Below are 20,192 nucleotides of genomic sequence, written 5' to 3'. Positions count from 1 at the left end.
CCCCTAATTAGGACCTAAGGCTCAGAAAAGATTTTTAGGAGGAAGTAATGTATAAATTGAAGATGAGCAGGAATTAGCCAGTGAAGGGACTTACAAGAAAGAAGAGAACTTCAGGTTTTTCTGCAAAGGTCCTGGGGTGGGGAGAACAGGGGGGAAGTTGAAGAACTGCAAGAAGTTTGTATGGATGTTGGTAAAGGACAGCATATGCGGGAGGTCTTCTATCTGGTAGGACCAGAGTCTGCAGGGGTATAGGGCTTCATCCACCATAGTTTTTTGTTGTTTTATTTTTTATTTTTTTGGACTACAAAGTTCTTTCCTACAAAGTCAGGTCTCTCAAAGGTAAAGTATGCAGAGGAAGAACAAAGATGGAAGGGAGGATCAACTGGTTTACTTTCCCTTAGGGAAGTGACCCCTGTGGCATCCCCTTCACTTCTAAGCCTGATTTTCCTCCCATAGATTTCTGTGCTGCCTAAATGCATCCCCCACCCCCAGCTCTCCCAATCTCTCATCAGCCTATCCTTATTCCTGTCTCCACCCCTTCCACCATGTAGGGTTCTAGGCTATAGTGGCCAGGCTGTGGACCGCCATGAAGAAAATGAACTGGAGGAAGACTGTTGAGGGACACTGTGGTCACCAAGACAGGGGTCATGGCAGAGTGGGTGCAGAGAGTTGCTGCTTTTGAGAGATTTTCAGGAGGTCTTTTGGAAGGTTTGTGTGTGGCTTTGATGAACCTATGGCTGTACTGTCCCTAAAGGAAGAAACACAGGAGACCAAGGGGGAGGGGGGAGGGACACCTGTTGAACTTGGAACTGCACAGCTGCATGACTTTGAGCAAGCCCTTAACCCCTCTGACCTTCTGCTTCTTCATCTGTAAAGTAGGAAAACAAATGGTAACAATCTCATAGATGGTTGCAGGAATTAAATGTACAACTTTAACATGGCGATAGCACGTGTAAGCCCTATATCATTGCTTGCTAAATCCATCCCAGGGGCTGCTTACCATTAACACCTGGCTACTATAGATCCGGTGTCTGGAAGGAAGATGTGGCTGAAGGCAGAGATGTGAGCTTATTGTTGCTCCTACCTGCTAAGTAAATGTAGGATTAATGTTGAAGCATTTCAGAGAATCAACTCTTCAAAAGCAGCTTCAGATATGTTGGAGGAACTTATTTGCATCCAAACAATGAATCTGCCAATTGCAAACCAAACCAGTGCCCTTATCATCACCCGCCAGGGGACTCGTTGTTGATGACATGGAGTATTCAGTTGGAGTTTCAGCATGTGTTCTGGGGCGATCAAAACCAGTCTGTTTTTTGAAAATGCCTTTCCCTTTGCCTTTTCAGACTGGTTTTCCTTCCCGTTAGTCTGAGTTAGTGAAATGTCTGGGCTCACTTACACTTTGGTTCTGAACAGCAAACTCCCATGGTCTAAATGGCAAACTGTCCTGGGGTGGGGTGAGAGCCACAGTTGAAGCCATGCTCATCTATAGTATATGAGCTCATTCCAGGTGGCCTAGGGTGGCATTTGATAGGAGTTGAGATGATGAACATATGATTTCTTTGAATCTAGCTCTGGGCTCTACATCTCTCCCATTCAAGGAGTCTAGGTGAATCCAAAGAATTAAAGGGTGAATAGCCAACGAAGAGATGATTGGGCAAGACGACAGACCAACTGCAGCTGTAGTCCCCATCAGTTATCCATGTCTGTGGGCTGCACCACTCCAAAGCCAGTGCCTTAGCACAGCACCTTGTTCGGCTGGGTGGGTTTTCTTCGGGTCTCACTGGGCTCTTTGTGCATCTCGGTCAGTCGTGAGCAGGGCCTAGAGGGAATGGCTAGCAAGCCTGCCACTCCCCGCCCCCCAATCCCGCTTCTTTCTTTTCTTTTTTGGTGCTGGGGATTGAACCCAGGGGCATTTTATCACTGAGCCACATCCCCAGCCATTTTTGTTTTTTATTTTGACACAGGGTCTTGCTCAGTTGCTTAGGGCCTCACTGAGTTGTGAACTTGCAAACTTCCTTCCTCGGCCTCCTGAGTCATCGGGATTACAGGCAGGGGCCACTGTGGCTGCGCCTGGCTTTTCTCTAAGGCATGGGTCATCCTGACCCTCCTCCAGGCAAAGCAGTCTTAGGAGAGATGTCTTACTGGTCAAAACAAACCACTGTCCAGATCTGAGTCACTGTCCAAACCCAGGTGACTATGAGGGAAGGGACTATACAAGGACATGGGTTCTGAGAAGGGGTCTCATTGGTGGTCACTACTATGATATCTATCCTAATAGTCTATGCAATGTTTTAAAGGTTGTAACTTCAAGCCTGCCAAATCTAGAAATGGTGGTGCTGCACATGTTGGTGATGATCATGATACTATTATTAATAATGACTACTATTCTATTTGGTGCTTATTGAATGTCAGTGCATTCACTAGTGCATTTAGTAATTTAACCCTCACAGCAATTCTGCCAGTTCGATGCCACCCCTGAACAGACGAGGAAACAGGCTCAGAAAGGAGCAGCACATATCTCTAAGGACACTTGTGGCTGTAATTCTAACTGAAGTCAGAGAGGCATGGCCTGGATCTTTCCACCGTGGCCAAGAGATTAGATTTTTGGACAGTCTAAATCACATTTCCAAAGGAGGCCCTTGGACTTGTTGAAATGTAAGCAGCTTTCACCAAATAGCAGCTTGATGAGATGAGCATCGTGAATCACAAACATGAGGTTGATGTTTGTCTTCATCTGCACAAAGGGTTTGGCAGTTTCCAAGTTTCCCTGGCAAGCAGGATTCGGGCCTTGCCAAAACCTGAGGCTCTGGCATAACAGTCCTGGCGTCCAGGTCAGACCAGACCTCCAGCCCTCCTGCTGTCCAAATCAGAAGGCTGGCCTCCGAGGCCTCTCCTGCTGCTTCTTCCTGTCCTTGGGCCCCAAGGACAGAGCAGCAGGAGGTATGGCCACATGTGGGAGCAAGATGGCACAGCACCGTTTCCTGGATCACTGTCAGAGCACAGTCCTGTAGGTGCCAGGAGCCCAAGCCTTGGAAATGGTGGCGGCAGGGCCCATCCTCGGGCACAGTGTCGGGAAGAAGCTCTGAGCAGGGAGGAGCTTGGCAGAGCCCCACAGGGAGGCTCACCCAGGGCCAACAGAGAGATGGCCTGCCCGATTCCTCCAAGATCGTGGATGTCAGTCTGAGGAAAAGCAGGTTTAAGACTGAAAGGGTTTGCACCAGACCTGGTTAGTTAGCCCCCCACACCCTCCACCTTTTGTAATTGCAAAATTTTTCTGAACCTTTAGTACCCTGATGGGCAACCCAGGAGGGCAGCAGCCACACGGCTGGTCCAGCCTGTCCACTGGTGCAGCAGTTGGTGCAGTGTTTGGTGGGCCTTGTGCTCTGCAGGAGGTTCCAGAAGAATGCTGTTTGGAATGTGTTCTCCCTCAGGTGCCATAACGCTAACTCCATGACGGCAGGCGCCGTGTCTGCTTTATTCAGTGACAAGTGGCTGAGAGATACTGAGTCAATCAATCAATCAATAAATGAACGCAGGACATCATGTCATCCCTTCCTCATGTGTTAAAGGCTCGGTCCCCAGCTTGGCCATATTGGAAGTGATGGAGATTAAGAGATGGGGCCTAGTGGGGAGACTTCAGGTCAGTGGGGGTGTGCCCAGGGATGATGGAATCCTGATCTCTTCCTCTTCCTCTCTTTTGCTCCTGGCCATGAGGTGAGCAGGTTTTGCTTTACCCCATGCCCCCTGTTGTGATGGGCTGCCTTGCCACAGACCCCAAAGGAACAGGGCCAACCAATCATGGATCAGAAGTTCCCAAACTGTAAGCCAAATAAACCTTTTCTCTTTATAAGTTTGTTTATCTTAAATGTTTGTTATAGTAACAGAAAACTAACACCCTCCTAACCGTCCTTCTTTCCATCTCTCCCTTTCTTCTTCCTTTCCTTTCTTCCTTTTAATTTTTCCTTCCTTCCAAGTAACTTGTTCTGTCAGGCACGATGCTAGGGACACAAAAATGAAACAAAACAGGTCGACCACAGAGCCATATCCCCAACCTCTTAAAGAGCCAAATTTTGGGACCGAGTCTGTTAAATTGCCAAGGTTGACCACCAACTGGCAGTTCTCCTGCCTCAGCCTTCCTAGTCATTGTGATCTCACCACATGCCACCATGCCCAATCAATTAATAAGTTAATTATAATTTTTGACTGCAGGAGACTAATTTTTTTGCCCCTGTAGCTGGGATATTAAAAAAAATGAATGACAGTTAGCTAGGTGAGTGTGAGTGTGAAGGAGCAGGAGCAAGACAATTTCCAAAGAGAGCCAGGAGTACATGCAAAGGCCCCGGGGTACAAGGGATCCTGGTGCTCTCTGGGGAACAGAGAAAAAAGGGATGGTGATATTCTTAAGCTGGAGCACAGGAAGCCTCTGGAATATTTTAAGCAAATGAGGGACATGATTATATTTGAGTTTGGAAAATATTCTCCTGCCTCCTGTGAAAGATGTGCTTCCTCATAACTGCTGAGACAGTTATGAGATGTGCTTCCTCATAACTGCTCTGACAAGGGACTGGTGGCTTATTCTTGGCAAATCAATTCATTTTGATAGACTTCAGTTTCTTCATTTATTTTTCTATACTGAAGGTTTAACCCCGGGGAGCTTTACCACTGAGCTATATCCCCAGTCCTTTTTTTGTTTTGTTTTGTTTTGAAACAGAGTCTTACTACGTTGCTGAGGGTATAGCTAGATTGCTAAGGCTGGCCTCGAACTCATGATCCTCCTGCCTCAGCCTCCCGAGTTGTCGGGATTATAGGAATATGCCACCATGCAGGGCCTCAGTTTCTCTATCTTGATAGTGAGTTTGGATTTAGTGACTGATACTTCCTGTCCACCTGGGAGCTCTTCCATCTGTTTTCTCTCTAGTGCTATCTCTCAGAGGACACTCAGTTCCCGGGGAGAAGAAATTCTTTGTATTTTTCAGTTCTTCTCGTAAGCATGTAACATGAACACTTGCAAGTGAGTTCCCACGTGCACCAGGACCCATATGTGAAAACACCTAGAAAGGACATAAATGGAAGTGTCATATTGGTCCTCCTTTCCTTTGTGCAATGTATCTGCGATACCTAAACAAAGTCCTGCAGAGGTTCTCTTGCCTGTACCAACCTTCAGGAAATGACTGCCTGTGGACAAATTAGAGGAAGATGTTCACTTTAGCATTGCTTACACATAGCGAGAGAGTGGGAGTCACCACTACTTAGTGACTAGTGAGATTTTGACACATTCATAGCATTCAACAATAAGTAGCCACTAAAAGCATTAAGAGGAGCTTCTGTGTAACAGAATGGAAAATTTTCAGGACATTCTGATGGGCAGAAAAACAAGCTGTGGAACAATAAATAAAGTCTGAAAGAAGCACAGGGATGCTGTGAGTTCTGTGTAATCATGCGTCTGGGCAAAGAAGAAAGATTTGAAGGAGAAACACTTAACTGATTACAGGTTGCCCCTGAATTAGGGTGATAATTGTCAGGGGGAATCCTTGCCTTCTCAGTAATAATCCTGTTTTTGAAAGGAAGAGTACATTTGTATATTTCTTATATAAATGTAAATTAATTAAAAATAAGATATTGGGGCCCTTGAAGCTACAATGGAAAATATTGTCCAGGTTCACTACTGAGGTGAGGGTGCACGGTGGGGTGAGGGATAGTTTCCCATTTCTTTTTTCTTTATCTGATCGACTTCACATTTTTCATAATGAGCATGTATTTATATATTCGTGGTGCAATAAGAAAGGGGAAAAGGAAGTAACTTTTCCAATTTAGCTCTTCTCCAAATGAGCTCAGCAGCTAGGAGCACTCGGGGGAACTGAGGCTCAGAGATCCATGTGACCAGCAGGAGCTGGCGGTGAGTCAGTCAGTCAGGGAGGATGAGGCCGTCCACAGTGCCTGCCCGCGTCACGTGACGCCAGAGGATAGCAAACTGGCTTGTTTTGCAACCCAGGCAGGTCCTTTAACCACAGGCCTGCTGGCTGGCCCCATGCAGCTGGGGGCGATGGTGCCAACCCTCTTCCCTCGAATGAGTCATGCCTCTTCCCGCAAAGCTGGGGGAGGAGGTGCAGAAGTTGGTCTCTGGGGCAGAGATGCAGCTACTGCTCATGGGTCCTGCCGGGCAGGGTCCCCTGGGGGCTGAGGGGCCCCAGGGGTGGTGGGAGAAGTTCAGAGGGGGTTACTGCTCTCGTGTATAGAATAACACAACCATAGACATCTGCTTCAGACCACGGCAGTCAGTGCCCGGGTGTGGTGACCATTAAGAGGTGGGGTTTGGGGGGATTCCATCAAGCATTGAGTGAGTGCCTATTATGATACTGTGCTCATGTGTCATTAATGACCTGCAAGACACTGATTGCTGGCTCCATTTTACAGATGACGAAACTGAGCCTCAGGGGAGGTAAGTGACTTGTCCAAGTTCTAAGGTCCAAGCTAGTAAGAGGCAGAGATGGGATTGGAAACCAGCAGATGTGCTCCCCCATGGGTGCTTTGGAGACCACTTCTCCTGGGGCGCACTCTCGGATTTGCTGGTGGGAGGAAGAAGTGAGGGAGGAGAAGTGAGAGGTCCTCGCGGATAGCAGTCATGACGATAGATGTGATCTCTCTGCCAGGTTCCAGGCTGCGTGCTTCTTGCTCGGATGCTCTTTAGTCCTCTCAACGACAGGTGAGATAATCGTCCCTGTCTGCAGATGGACAAACTGAGACTTGGAGAGTAAATGACTGTCTAACCACACAGCCAGGAAGAAGAGGCAGTGTTCCAAACCAGGTCCATGTGATTCTAAATCCTGCCCTTTGATACACATAAGCCCTTTCAGGGGCAAGTTCTCACTCACCCTCAGTATCCGGGGGTGGGGGGATCACCTCCTCCTCAAAGGCTTTCTCAGCTCCTCAGCGGGAGCTCCTCACCCATGTCCCCTGTGGCTCCCTGACCACGTGAATCTTTACTGAAATGCTTTACTCATCTATGCAGGGGACTGTGAGGGATTGTCCTTTAGGGGAGGGATTGTCCTTTAGGGGAGGGATTGTATCACGTTCATCAATTATTTTTTAAATTCTCTGATCATGATTTTCTGTCCAGGAGCTAACGCAGAGGTTACATTATGGCTTTAAAATAGAGCCGTGGATCTGGATTTGAATCCCAGCTGGGCTAGGTGATGTGGGGCTGTTACTTTTCTTCTTTCAGCTCCATCTGTAAAATGGAAATCCTAATGTCCACTTCTCAGTCCTTGGAAGGATGAGTGAAATATTTATGTGAAGTGCTGAGCACGGTGCCTGAGGCACAGAGCACACTGATGCCATTAGCCCTCTGGTCTTGCCCAGTCATGGATCAGGAGGTGACTGGCTGGGGGAGCATGGCTGCCCTGGTCACTGTGGCTGCTCCGACTCCATGGGTAGGACCCCATGCAGAGCTTTGAGTGCTGTCCAGGATTTTACATCCCCTGTATTGATCAGAGGTGGCAACTAACACCCAAATTTATAATGCAGAGGGATAGACTGAGACGAACAAATCCACACCCCCAAATTCATGTGTGAAATAATAGAAAGAGGACACACACTTTTAAAAACATGTAAAAAATTTTAATTCTTAAGTCTGATCAAGGAGATTAAAATAATTTACATTAGTTATCTGATAAACAAAGAAAATCTTTTTTCCTTCTGATTTCAGTGCTGATGGGATTGGATGGAAAATCATGTATGCAGGTACCACCTGGGACCATCCGGAGCCTGAGAAACTCTTGGGACACTATGAGAATCCATTGTCACATTTTGATATTGATTCTGAGAAAAATAATCTTGGAGAAAGGTCCAGTTATAAGTAGAAGATGTTATTCCATCAATATCTAGAACAGCAAGAACCTGGATCCTCCTTGATGGGCCATTTATAGGGGAGTGGCAGAGCAAGTCATGGTGTATTAATGCAATCATCTTCAGTGTCCACGGCGGCAGAGATCTAACACATGTAGAATGCCTGGAAAGCAGAGTCTAAGCTGGACTTTACACTATGAATGCAGTCGTGTTAAATCTGTGCAATGACAAATGTGGGCAATGGAGGAAGGTCAAAGGCAAAATTGAAGGGTTACAGCTGGGGCGGGGGCTGTGATTTGCATCGAATGTTATTTGGACTGAGTCACTAGGAAATCCTATAAGTGACCTGGAGAGGCCCAGACTTTGGGATTCCAAACCAAGAATCTGGCCCACCAGGCTGACCAGCCTCTGTGTGCATGGCTTACAGTAGGGCTTCATCAGAAATTTCCCGAATACAGCCTCCATGCTGGCCCCAAGCTAGACATACATGCAAATGCCCCTTGTCTGGCTTCAGGAAGCCAAATGATCTTCACCAGGGATTTTCAGGAGGTCAAAGCACTCTGATCTGGACTGGAAGGTTCTCCATGAGTGTTCTGCAAAGCTGGTCAGCTGGGGCTGGTCTTGCTTGATGGCACTGGAGAGCACTTTCTATGGAAGCAAAGAGTCCTGCAAGAGGGGGGCTGCCTGAGGCCTAATGGAGCTGATTGGAGCCCTGCGCAGTTAGTAAGTTAGACTGCATGTGACAATCATGCCTTTGGGCCCACAGGGCCATTTCCAACTTTAGACAAAGCAAAGGCAAGAATGGAACCATTTCCGTTTGAAAAGTACTCCATAGGGGCCTTTAAAGCAGGGCAGAAGATGTCCAGTTCCCAAGCCACCATCTCCCCAGAGTCCTCTGGCTGGACCCCTTCCTTAGACGTAGGCTCCTGCACCCCGCTCCCACTCTGGTCTCCATCCCAGGCAGCCTGGCCTCTGCCCAGCTGCTGAGAACAGCTTTGCCAGTTAACACCCAACCCTGCCTCAAAAATCACACCCCGACAACTTGGATAGCTTGAGTTGCCAAAGATTGGGCTCGGTCAAGACTCTGGCTTTGCTGCCGTTCATTCATTCGTTCATTTTTTTTTTTTTAAATCTGTTCCTCCATTCCTAAGCACCACTCATTCTATGCCAGACATTGTTCTAGGCCCTGGGGATATGGCAGGACCATGGTGGGTCCAAGTGAATAATAAAAAGTCGAGAGAATAACACATTTTCCTAAGTTCTATAAAAGGAATCAACTGGGTGTTCTGCTGCAGAACAATGGGTAGGGGTGAGGGGGGCAGACCTTTGTTCCATTGGGGTGGCCGGAGGAGACCTTTCTGAGAAATGTCAGTTCAGCAAAGTCCAGAAAGAAGAGATAAAGCCCTGGTGCAATGAGCTGGGGAAGAGCCTTCTGGGCAGAGGCCCTTCTCTCCTGCTTTCCTCTCTCTGACCCATGTTCTATCTCTTTCTCTCTTTGGCTGATCCTTTGTTCTCCGTGGTATTTTGGCTTCTGGTTTCCCTGGTCTGCGTCTGGCCGGGTCTCTCTCCATCTCTTCTCTCCACTTTTCTCCCTCTTTCCGTCTCCCTAGCTGAGTCCCTTTTTCTCAGCCTCTCTCTTTTGGTCTCTCATGTGTCTTCTGGGCCTGTCACTTTCTTCTTCTCTCTCTCCCCTGTATTTCTCTGTCTTCACCTAACTGGCTCCAGCTCTCTCCCCCTCTTTCCCCTCCTCTGTCCCATGTCTCTTCCATTCCCAAGCACAGGCCACTGGGAAACCCGTCTGACTGATATTGCCACTGACAGCTAAAGCCTGTAAATCATTCCCACGGCACATCTCTGGGAGGTGGTAAGCCGGCAGTGTTTTGTCTGTACCCCAGAAAGACAGGGTTTTTTAAACAAATATATACATTCTCAGAAATCCAAGCGATTGTATTTCTCCATTGATCCATTATGACGTGGAGGAAGCGAAAAGCTTGCCCGGTGCCTCGGGGGAAATTGCAGAGTGAGCAAGCTGCACTGGGCGAGGAGGGAGGAGGGAGTGGAAATCAGCCCAGTGGGGCCCTGGTCAGAGCCTGGGCTCCAAGGACCTGAACAAAATTACTTATTTGTAGAAGGGAGAGGGACTACTTCCTGTTGGGGGAATCAGAGAAGGCAACATGATGTCAAGTGTCAGCTCTTTTGTAAAGCCTTCCCGATCCCCCAGCCCTAAAGAGAAGTGACAACTCATCCCCCTTGTCTTCACCTTGCTGCATGTGAGTGTCTGATGACCCAAGGGTGCTCAGCTTTACACCCTGATGACCATCCCAAGGCCTCTGTCCTGTCTGGCTGAGCCAGTTTCCTAAAATGCTCATGATTGGTCTAAGTAACCCCTACTTGGTAGGTGGGAAAGTGCCTCAGTTTCCTCTTTTCTAAAATAAGGGTGTCTGCATGCTTGGAAACTAATAGATGCTCAGTGAGGTGTTACTATTTAAAGTCACTGCCGTTAATAATTGTTACTATTATTATCATCATCACTGTCAATATCATCATCATCCTTATCATCAAATTCTTCAGGCTTGGGAGCCAAGTTAATTGGACATCGAATACTAGCTCTCTGAGTTATGAATGAATAGAAAGGGAGATTTTTGGTGCAAAAAGCTAGGGATCACCCCTGTGGACTTGTACAATTCCCACATGTTCTTTCACACTGCTGGCCTTTGTGCAGAGATATTTGTAGAACTTGGGTACCTTGGGTATGATAGGCGTTCAGGGAGTGACAGACAGCTCCTCCTCCCTACTTCCTGCTCCATTTGCAAAGCTGTCCCCTGTCACGCAGCTCCTGGCTGGCTCAGTGTCTCCCTGGAATCCACCTGACTGGAGGACCTCAAAGACCTTGGGCAACTAACCCCTTTTGCCTACAAAGCCTGGGCTCACCCTGAGCATTGGCTACAGGGTTTTAGGATGCTCAACTGACTTGGTTTGAGAACTTCTTGCCTCTTTTCTTTGAGCATTAGGTTCCTCAAGTGTAAAACAGGTATATACTTAGAGCTTCCTTGCTTAATGTCCCAACCAAACCACATGTTGAAATTTAATCCCCATTGTGAAGTGTTAAGAGGGTGGGAACTTCATCCTATTGTGGTATGGGGAGGGCTGACCTTTGGTAGGTAATTAAGGTTAATGAGGCCATAAGGGTGGGGCCCTGTTCCAATGAGACTGTGGCTCTATAAGAAGAGGAGAGACCTGAACCAGGACCTTGTCTTGCCTGTGATGCCCTGTGCTGTCTTGGAACTCTAGAGTCTCCACCAGCCAAAAGGACTTCAGCAGATGCAGTCACTTGATCTTGAACTTCTCCATTTTTAGAACTGTGAGCTGATTAAATCTTAATTTTTATTCTTTATAAATTAGTTCATGGTATTTAGTTCTAGAAAAATGAAGGAAGGTAGAGCTTAAATGTAAGGATTAAATGAGTTAATGCACTCTCTATCCTTATCCTAATGTGAACTAGTCAGGGCAAAAATTATGTCTGATTCAGCTTTGAACTTCTAGAGCTGTGCTGACCAATATGGTAGCCACAAGCCAAGTGTGGCTATTCAGCCTTTGAAATATGGCTAGTCAGGGCTGGGCTGGGTGGCAAGTGCAAAATATACACTGGATTTCAAACACGGAGTGTGAGAAGAATGCAAAATAACTAAATAGTCTTTCTATTGATTGCACATTGACATGATGGTATTTTGGAGGTGTTGAGTTAAATGAAACCAAGGGGAAATTATTTGTTAAATAGTATCCATATATTAGATTAAAGGAAATGTATGAAATATATTAAATACACCGAGGAATGATAACAAAATAACTATTCAACAATAAGCTTATTCTTTAAATTGATTTTACTTGTTTCTTTTTCTTTCATGTGGTCACTAGGAAACTTAAAATTACACACGTGGTTCACATTATAGTTCTACCAAACGGTGCCACCTTAAAACACAGGGAAGAATCTGCTAAGCTCAAGTTGGCAATAGATGCATGGGAGGGATGAAGAGATGGGTAGAGGGGAGAAAAATAAAAATAAAGATGAATGGCCAGATAAATGATTTAATAAGTAGAAAGATGAATGAATGGGGCAGATAGACAAATGGAAAGAAATACAGAATGATAGAATAAAAGTGGCTAGAAATAAAAATGATAGATCAATGGATACATAAATTACTACAAAGATTAAATAAGTAAGTGTCTAAGTACCACATAAATACCCAAAGAAAAGGAAGAACAGATGTCCTGGGGAACCAGGACTTGACTTTGACAAGCAGGCTTACTCTTCTTCCTGAGCATTTGGAGTCTAAGCCTTTGACCAAGAAAAAAGCTCTCCCCTTGCTCTTGGGGAATTTATTATTTTAATTGTTAGCCTTCATCAGAGGTTATTGGAATTTTTTCCCCCTTGGACAGTTTATCACTTGTAAATTATTTGTCACATCCTTGCAATTCTATCCAGATCCTTAACTTTCTAATCATGCATCTTTTATGGGGTCTCCTTTAAAGAAGCACTATAATTACGTGCCAAGGGTCCCAGTAAATTTTATCAGGCCATAAAATATTATACTTTAATTATTTGGAAGGAGAAGAAAGGCAAATCTTCCTCCTGCAAGTCTGGTGATCAATACTTCAGGGCTCTGGGTAGCACAGGCCGGCCCCATGTCCTCCCTCTGGCGTCCCTCTGAGAGGACCCTTGTGTCCTGCCCCCTTGTGTCCTGCCCCACTGGTGGGGGGGTATCTGCATAGAGCAGTGGGCCCCAGGTACCGCTGCATCTTCCATGTCTGTCTAATGGACCCCGGCTCATGCTACGCTCCTCGGTGGTGTTCATCATTTAAGCGATTTCTTTATGCACAGCAAGCTTAGGAGGTTTCGGGGAGAATGCTGTTTGTTTTTCCTTTGTTACAGGTGAGGAAACTTAGACCCAAAGAACAATTAGAGATGGGAATCTCTCCATCTTTCTTGATTCCGTGGTGATTTTTTAATTCTCCTCTTCTTTTTCCCACCAGGCCGCAACTGCTGCTATGAATGCAAATTTGAGAACATATATGGGCTCAGAGAGTTGGGCCCACTTCATTCTCAAGGGTTTTATAGTCAAAATGCTTTGTTATGGTGGCATCAGTGCTTTGCATGAAGCACTCAATCTGTTTATTCTCACTGGGTCCTGGTGCTGGGGTGTAATAGTGAAAAGACAGGCTCATCCTTCTCTGGAGCTCAGGTCCCTTGGGAGATAGGCATCCATCAGGTCATTTCATAGATCATGGGAATTGTATGTCTAGTAACTGCTAGGGATGAGCGTGGATGGGGCTTTTAATGAGTTGGGAAGGTCTCTAAGGACTATCCTCTAAGTGATCTAAGATCTGAAGAATAAAGTAGAAGTCAGCTAGGTAAATAGGTCAGGGAAAAGTATTCTCCTAAAGGGCTGGCATATGTAAAGGGCCTGTGGTGGGAAGTTTGGGAAGAAAATACAGGGTGGACGAGTGGAGTTACCAACGAGGCATGGAGCTACTGGGCCATGCTGAGGATCTGATATCTTAAAAGCACCGACTTTTCAGGACAAGGTTCAGGTGAGATAAAAGGTCATTTTCCAAGGTGGTACAGGCCAGGTGACATTTATGCTAGGAATTTTCCTAATCCTTTACATCAGGGGTCTGCCAGTCTAATTTTTTTTAAAAATAAAGTTTTATTGGAATACAGTCAGTGTGTTTGCACGTGTCCTTGTTGGGTTTCTTGCTACCATGGGTGGCAGAGTTGAGCAGCATGACACAAATTACATGGCCCTCGAAGCCTAAGATATTTGCTAGTGACCCTCAGTGCAGAAGAAGTGCTGGGGACCTGAAGGAATGTCAGGAGACTCCTCTGTCTAAGCACAGGGGCAAACTCAAGGAGAGGAAGGTGGGGAGGATGACTAATCCCCACTCGTCCTTCTGGTCTTAGCTTCTATGTCATTTCCTCGGGGAGCCCTTTGTTGACCCCCAGTTGGGCCGGCGCTCCTCCATAGTGGCTCCCCACCCTTTGTTTCCTTTTTCGCAACACACAACACTATTCCTGCCACGTCTTACTCAATGGTCTCCTCCCCGGGCTGCCTGTGGGCCCCACTCGGAGCCCTGATCACTGCTAATGGTTCCTCTCCTGGCCCAGGACCCTGCACCTGGTGGACAGAGGAGACCTAGAGCTGGGTAGACTAGTAAATGGGGAGGGGGTGCCCATGAGAGTTGGGGTCTGCAAGGGATGCATTCTCTTTAGGCTCTCGCCCCCTTGCCCCTCCTCTTCTTCTCTGTCTCTCCCCCCCCCCCTCCTTTATCCACTTCTCTTTTTTGCCCTGAAGCTGAACTCTTTCAGACTCCCTGCTCAGGGGTTCTCATGTGGAAGGATGGATAGATACAGGAGAAAACCTCTTGGCCTTGAAGACGAGGTACCCATTTCCCCGGAAAGGGCAGCTGCGTGAGTGACCAATCCACGGATGGAACACCTCGACTCAGGAGGTCAGGGGACTGACTTGGTCACAGCTGCGCAGAAGGAAGGTGACACAGTGCTTTAGGAAAATCCTCCCTGTTACCCTCTCAGAGTGACTCACCCTGTCCCTAGGTTTGCCTCTGATTAGCTTGGGGTGAACACTTTTGGGTGAACCCTGTGGTCACTGGGCTGGTGGAATCTCTAGCAGATTTTTCTTCCTAAAGAAAGTTGTATTTATATTAATAATATTGACAACCCTGGTGCTGATGGTAGCTGACATTATGCCAGGAACTTTCCTAATCCTTTACAGCAGGGGTCTGCCCGTCTATTTTTGCTTTAATTTTTTTGTAAATAAAATTTTACTGGAATACAGGCATGTCCATGTGTTTGTATGTGTCCTTGTCAGGTTTCTTGCTACTGTGGATGGCAGAGTTGACCAGAGTGACATGAATGACGTGGCCCTCCAAGCCTAAGATATTTACTAGCTGCCCCCTCAGAGATGAGCTTGCTAATTTCCCCTCCATGTTCAACATGGCAACACAGTGACTTAAGTAAAGAGGTACCATTTCATGGATCATGAAACCAAGGCTCAGAGAGGAGAATTTTCTTGCAGATTTACTAACTCAAACCTAGAGAGTGGATCTTCAAAACTTGTGATCTTTTGGTGTGTGTCCCTAGAGGTGCGGGTTCAGCCTGATCTTCAGGAGATGAGTCCTAACTGGTTCTAGAAGGAAGGCTCCAGTAGCACTTTGTTTTGGGGCAAATACTCTGATGATCTGTCATGACATTAGGATACCCACCAATGGGTAACTGAAAACCACAGCGGTCCTTTACTTTGCTCCCCAATCTGCCATTTGAGTGGAGTGTGGAAGGGACACGTAGCATCAATATGTGTGGTTCCCTTGGGACTGAGGCTATGCTCCCAGGATGACCCCCTTGCACGCCTGCCAAGTGGGTTCTGGCTCTTGGTTCCCGTCCACAGGTGTCTTTCCACAGCATGTCTTGGGCTTCCTTATGGGACAGTGGCTAAGTTCCAAGTACAAGCATCCTAAGAGACAGGAAGTATAATTCGCAACTTTCCTAAGGCCTGGCCCTGAAACTTGCACTGGGCCACTTTTGCTATGTGTTATTTGTCAAGGTCCCATAAACCTGCCTCAATTCAAGGCAGGGGACAAAGACTCCACGTTCAGCTGGAAAGAGCATCAAAGAATGTTAGGGTTATGTCTCTAGAACCCCATAGCAGATGTTGATAATCATCTCAGGGTCCCTTGGGACATCATTTTGATCCAGTTTCTTGTGCAAACTAGGAGACACTAGAAGAATGAAGAGTGTGATAAGTACCAGACAATGAGTACAAAACCAAAGGGTCCCAGGCAAATCTAGCATGCAGTCACCCTGTCCCCGGGGGCAATGTTTAGTGCCTTTTGATGTCTCCAATTCATCTTTAAAAGGTTAAATTAGGACCCAGTGTTCTTTTTAAGTATGGAATCTAGTTAGGAAAATCTTGATAGATTGTTTAAAACATTCCCCCCGGATATGAATTTTTCAGTTATCTGAAAACTCATTTACATAGAACTACTTCCTTTGCCAGTCTTCCAGTTAATTGTATTGGCTCTCATTATCTCCACCACCCTCGACATGGAGTACCCACTTGTGTTCCTGGCTGTGGCTGTCCGGGTCCCCTGTGGGCTGAATATTCACTCCATGCTTGTCTCTGTGACAGATTCTGAGAAAGCAGAAATGGATAAAACAGAGTTCAGACCCTTGGGTACCTAGGACTTACTGGGTAACAAAGTCCAGCTGTCAGGTCACTACACTGTGCTGATAAGGGCCACCACAGAAGCAAAACCCAAGTTCTGTAGTAGTCATAAAAATAGAAAAATGGGAAAAAGTGCAGGAAGATTTCATAGGGGAGGTGACATTGATTTACTTCTTTTTTTTTTTTTTTGATGACCTATCATGTCTCAGGCACCTTGCTAAACATTTTATATGTATCATCTCTTTCAATATTTAGAAAACCCCTTTCTAGGTAAACATGATTAATATCCCTCTTTTATAGATGTGGACACTGGGGCTTAAGTTCAGACAAGTAGCAAGTAGTTGGAGCAGAATAGGTGCTGAAACTTGCGTGAGGGAGGGTGAGTGGACATTTCCTAGCAGGCATGAGGCTTCTGAATGTTGAAAAAAGGAAGGGACTGGAATCTGAGATTTAGCCAGCATGAGTCATCTTGAGCTTGGGCCCCTTCTATTCTAAGGGTGATCTAGGGACCAGAAGCCTCACCAAGAGTTGCTTAGAAATGCAGCATCAGGCTTCACCCCAGACCTGTGGACTTTGAATCTGCATTTTGAAGGGTTCCCCGGGAACAACTTCTGTACATGCAAGTTTGGGAAGCACTATTCTAGCCCACTGCAGTCCACAAAGTTTCAATCTTTATATTTGCCCCATTCAAAAACCTTCCACTGATAGTTTCCAGTTTTGCAAATCTGAGCAGTGGCTTGCAAAGAATTTCAGGGAAGGTCAGAGCTCAATAATATTGATAGCTGAGATCCATCTATTAGAAGGATAGAAACTTCTATCCTTCTAGTCATTCAAGTGACACTTTGAACCATCCCCAGCATTGAGTCTTGCCTACCCCTCCACAAATTCTAAGAAAAATCGGCTCAACGGTATGATTTTCTGGGCCACTGGCAGGCACCATGGATCACTGGGTTCTCATATCATGAGTCCACATTGTGATAAACTTGACACCAGTCCCTGGGGGCAGGTACAGAGATGAACAGATCTCATCCTGCCCTGAACAATTAAGACTGAATGGTGGGGGCCTTCTCTGACTGTGGGTGAGGGTCTGGAGTCTGAACTTGATTCCTTTGTCCATCATATTCCTTGGAGATACTCTCCGGTGGGAATGGGGACAGATTGTGGCGATGGCAGAGTCCAGAAGGCTCAGGTTTCAGAGATGTTGGCTTTTGCAATTCCCTTCTGGCCCTTGGCAAGATTTAACTGGTTCCTAAAGGCAGAAGCGGTGATGCTGATTAGAAACGCAGCCGCCTGGACGTCTCTTTCCATCTTTCCTATTTCTTATTGGAAGCCATGCCCTAGGCATCTCTTCTTGCATGCCAGCCTATGCTGGCCACTGGGATGGGAAGGGCAGAGCTGTTGGGGTGAGAGATAAACTGTGACAAGGTCTCAGAGAAAAGCAGCTGGTGCTGGGGACACAAGGGGCAGGGATCCTTATGGAAGCCAGTGCTGCCATTTGCTGGATTTATGTCCTTGACCAAGTGTCACAACCTCCACGGCCTCCACAAGTCCTAGCTATACCCAGGTTAGGTTAGTTTCCCTTTCGAGGCTTGGTCAAGGAATGAGGAAGCGCCTAGCCAAGGATGCAGCTGGGGGTAGATATTCACAGATCCCTGGCTCCTAACCTCAGCCTCCAAGTTGTGCCAGGAGTGATCAACCAGAGGGACTGGTTTCGTTTCACAAACTTCACTTTCCCAAGGCCCCTCCCCATCTGGTAGGGAAGTGACGGTCCTCATGGGCCTGAGAAGAGGCATGTGATGATGGTGTGCCCCAAGCAACAACGGGGATCTTTCAAAACTTGTGATTCTCTCATTGCTGCAGAGGAATGAAAGGGGGAGGGAACAGGCAGCCCCCCTCTTGCATTGCCTGCAGGGCTATTCTTTGAGGTCCAGGGCCATTTTGTATGGTGGACTCAGGTGATTCTGATGTTTACCCTGAAAGCCTTTCTCCATTCATTTTCCTTTTGTATTCCTCCTTCTGCTCCTCCTCCCTTTTCTTTTAATAACATGCCTTCTATGCTCTTTCTGTGCACTTTCTTGAACCTTCTGCCATAGAAGGTAACCCTCAGAAAACAGAATGGGTCTAGGCCCCCCGCAGCCTTGGTAAAAGGGCTGGTTCCCTCCAGCAGGGCCACTGAAAGCACAAGGCAGGTCCCTGGCAGAGCAACAGTGGGTGAGGTTGGGTCACAGAACCCCTGGGAGCTCCTGAGACTGGGGATAAATAGGCCATAACATCAGCAGAAATTTTAGGTCCATGAGAGGAGGCGAGCTGGTCCATTCCTTCTTCCTCGGGTCAGTCACTATCCATCCCTGTGTGCTTGGCTCAGAGGCATGTCCCCTGAGAATCTGCTTCTCCTGACATCCCTAAGGCCTCTGGTCTTAGCAGCAGTGATGAGCAGCCTGTTCCCTGCAGCGAGGATTCTTCAGTCTTTTAAAGGCAGTGAGAAGTGGGTGTCCTACTCAAACTCTCCTCTCCTTGCATCTGGGGGGACCCTGCCATTCATTCTCTGGTGCTTCCACGGGTGCACACTCTCTTGCACACCCACCAGTGTGTGCATGTTTATTTCCATCTCTCCCCCCTTGCATTTGTGCTCCCAGTGTTCTTGGCTTCACCCAGCCTACAGGCGCAGGCACCTGCATCACGTGCCTCATATTCCCCTCCCCAGTCATGTCCTACCCAGCTGCTCCATGAGGGAGCTTACTGCCTGAGCTCCCAGGTGTTCACAGGCCTGACGTTGGCAGTGACTGAGTGGGTCTTTTGGTGACATGTCCATAAACCCTCATAAATCTTCTCTATGTGACATTGCAGGGATACTTTTATTTTCCTCCATAAACACACACATTCTTATTTCCTAACAGCCACAGCCTTGGCTGAGTGCCCAGCCGAGGGGTCCACTTGCTGTGCATTTGGCCAAGATGTAATACAGTCAGGAACGAGGACTACTCTGTTGGTTGTTTGAGGCCCAAGACCTCTCTGGGGACCTGGGCCAATAAAGGCCTGATTTGGATGGGACCCGGGTGTTCATCTTGTGAGATACAAATTATACCTCTCCCCTGAAAGCCGTGCATCTTTTCCATTGTCAACCTATTTCATCCAAACTCTTCTACTGGGGTTTTTAGGCAAGGGGGGCTATTAAGCCCATTTTTTTAGAATTAAAAATTGAGGATCAAAAAAAAAATTGAGTGACATTCAACTGGGAACTGGGAACAGGCACTTAAATGATGCTGGAGGTCCTTGTGCTACAGGTGGTTCACAGTCCCGCTTTGAGAATGAGGGTATGTTGTGATTAAGACTTGGACCTCAGGGCGTTAGCTATATGTATGTTTTTCTCTCTTAAAAACACCATGTAACTGAAGTGAGAGTGAGCCTAAGGATAAACATTTGCTATATAGAGGGTTGATGGACCTTAAAGCTCTGAGAAATTTAGAGTTGATCCTCCAGAGAGGCTGGGTGTGGCTAGTGGAGACTGGGTCACCTGCCATTGTCCCAAGCCAGTGAGGTTCATCCACACTTCTGGCTTTGCTAAAACTTTGATGCACAGCCACCTGTCTCTCTTTTTAAAAAATTTTTTAAAATTTTAATATATATGACAACAGAATGCATTACAATTCATATCACACATATACAGCACAAGTTTTCATATTTCTGGTTGTACACAAAGTAGAGTTACATCCTTCGTGTCTTCATACATGTACTTAGGGTAATGATGACCATCACATTCCACTGACTTTCCTACCCCTATGCCCTCCCCCTTCTCCTCCCTCCCCTTTTCCCCTTTGTCCTCTCTAGAGTTCATTTAATACCACCCCCCACTCCCCCGCTGCCCCGTAGTGTACTATGAATCAACATCCTTAAATCAGAGAAATCATTTGGCATTTGGTTTTTTGGGATTGGCTAATTTCATTTAGCATTATATTCTCCAGCTCCATCCATTTACCTGAAAATGCCATGATTTTATTCTCTTTAATGCTGAATAATATTCCATTGTGTATCTATGCCACATTTTCTTTATCCATTCATCTCCTGAAGGGCATCTAGGTTGACTCTATAGTTTAGCTATTGTGAATTGTG

The 20,192-nt window shown here is 46.6% G+C and overlaps 1 long non-coding RNA gene across 1 annotated transcript; it reads left to right on the top strand.

Annotated features, from left to right (window-relative positions):
- The first annotated feature begins 6,223 nt into the window (after window positions 1-6,223).
- On the top strand, window positions 6,224-9,082 carry LOC114100579 (uncharacterized). The gene is made up of 3 exons (XR_003584095.3): window positions 6,224-6,439; window positions 6,651-6,703; window positions 7,706-9,082. It is a non-coding gene; the product is annotated as an uncharacterized lncRNA (long non-coding RNA).
- Window positions 9,083-20,192: the final 11,110 nt, after the last annotated feature.

The sequence above is a fragment of the Marmota flaviventris genome, chromosome 2, assembly GCF_047511675.1.
Source record: "Marmota flaviventris isolate mMarFla1 chromosome 2, mMarFla1.hap1, whole genome shotgun sequence".
NCBI lineage: Eukaryota > Metazoa > Chordata > Mammalia > Rodentia > Sciuridae > Marmota > Marmota flaviventris.
This window is presented reverse-complemented; position numbering and strand designations above follow the sequence as displayed.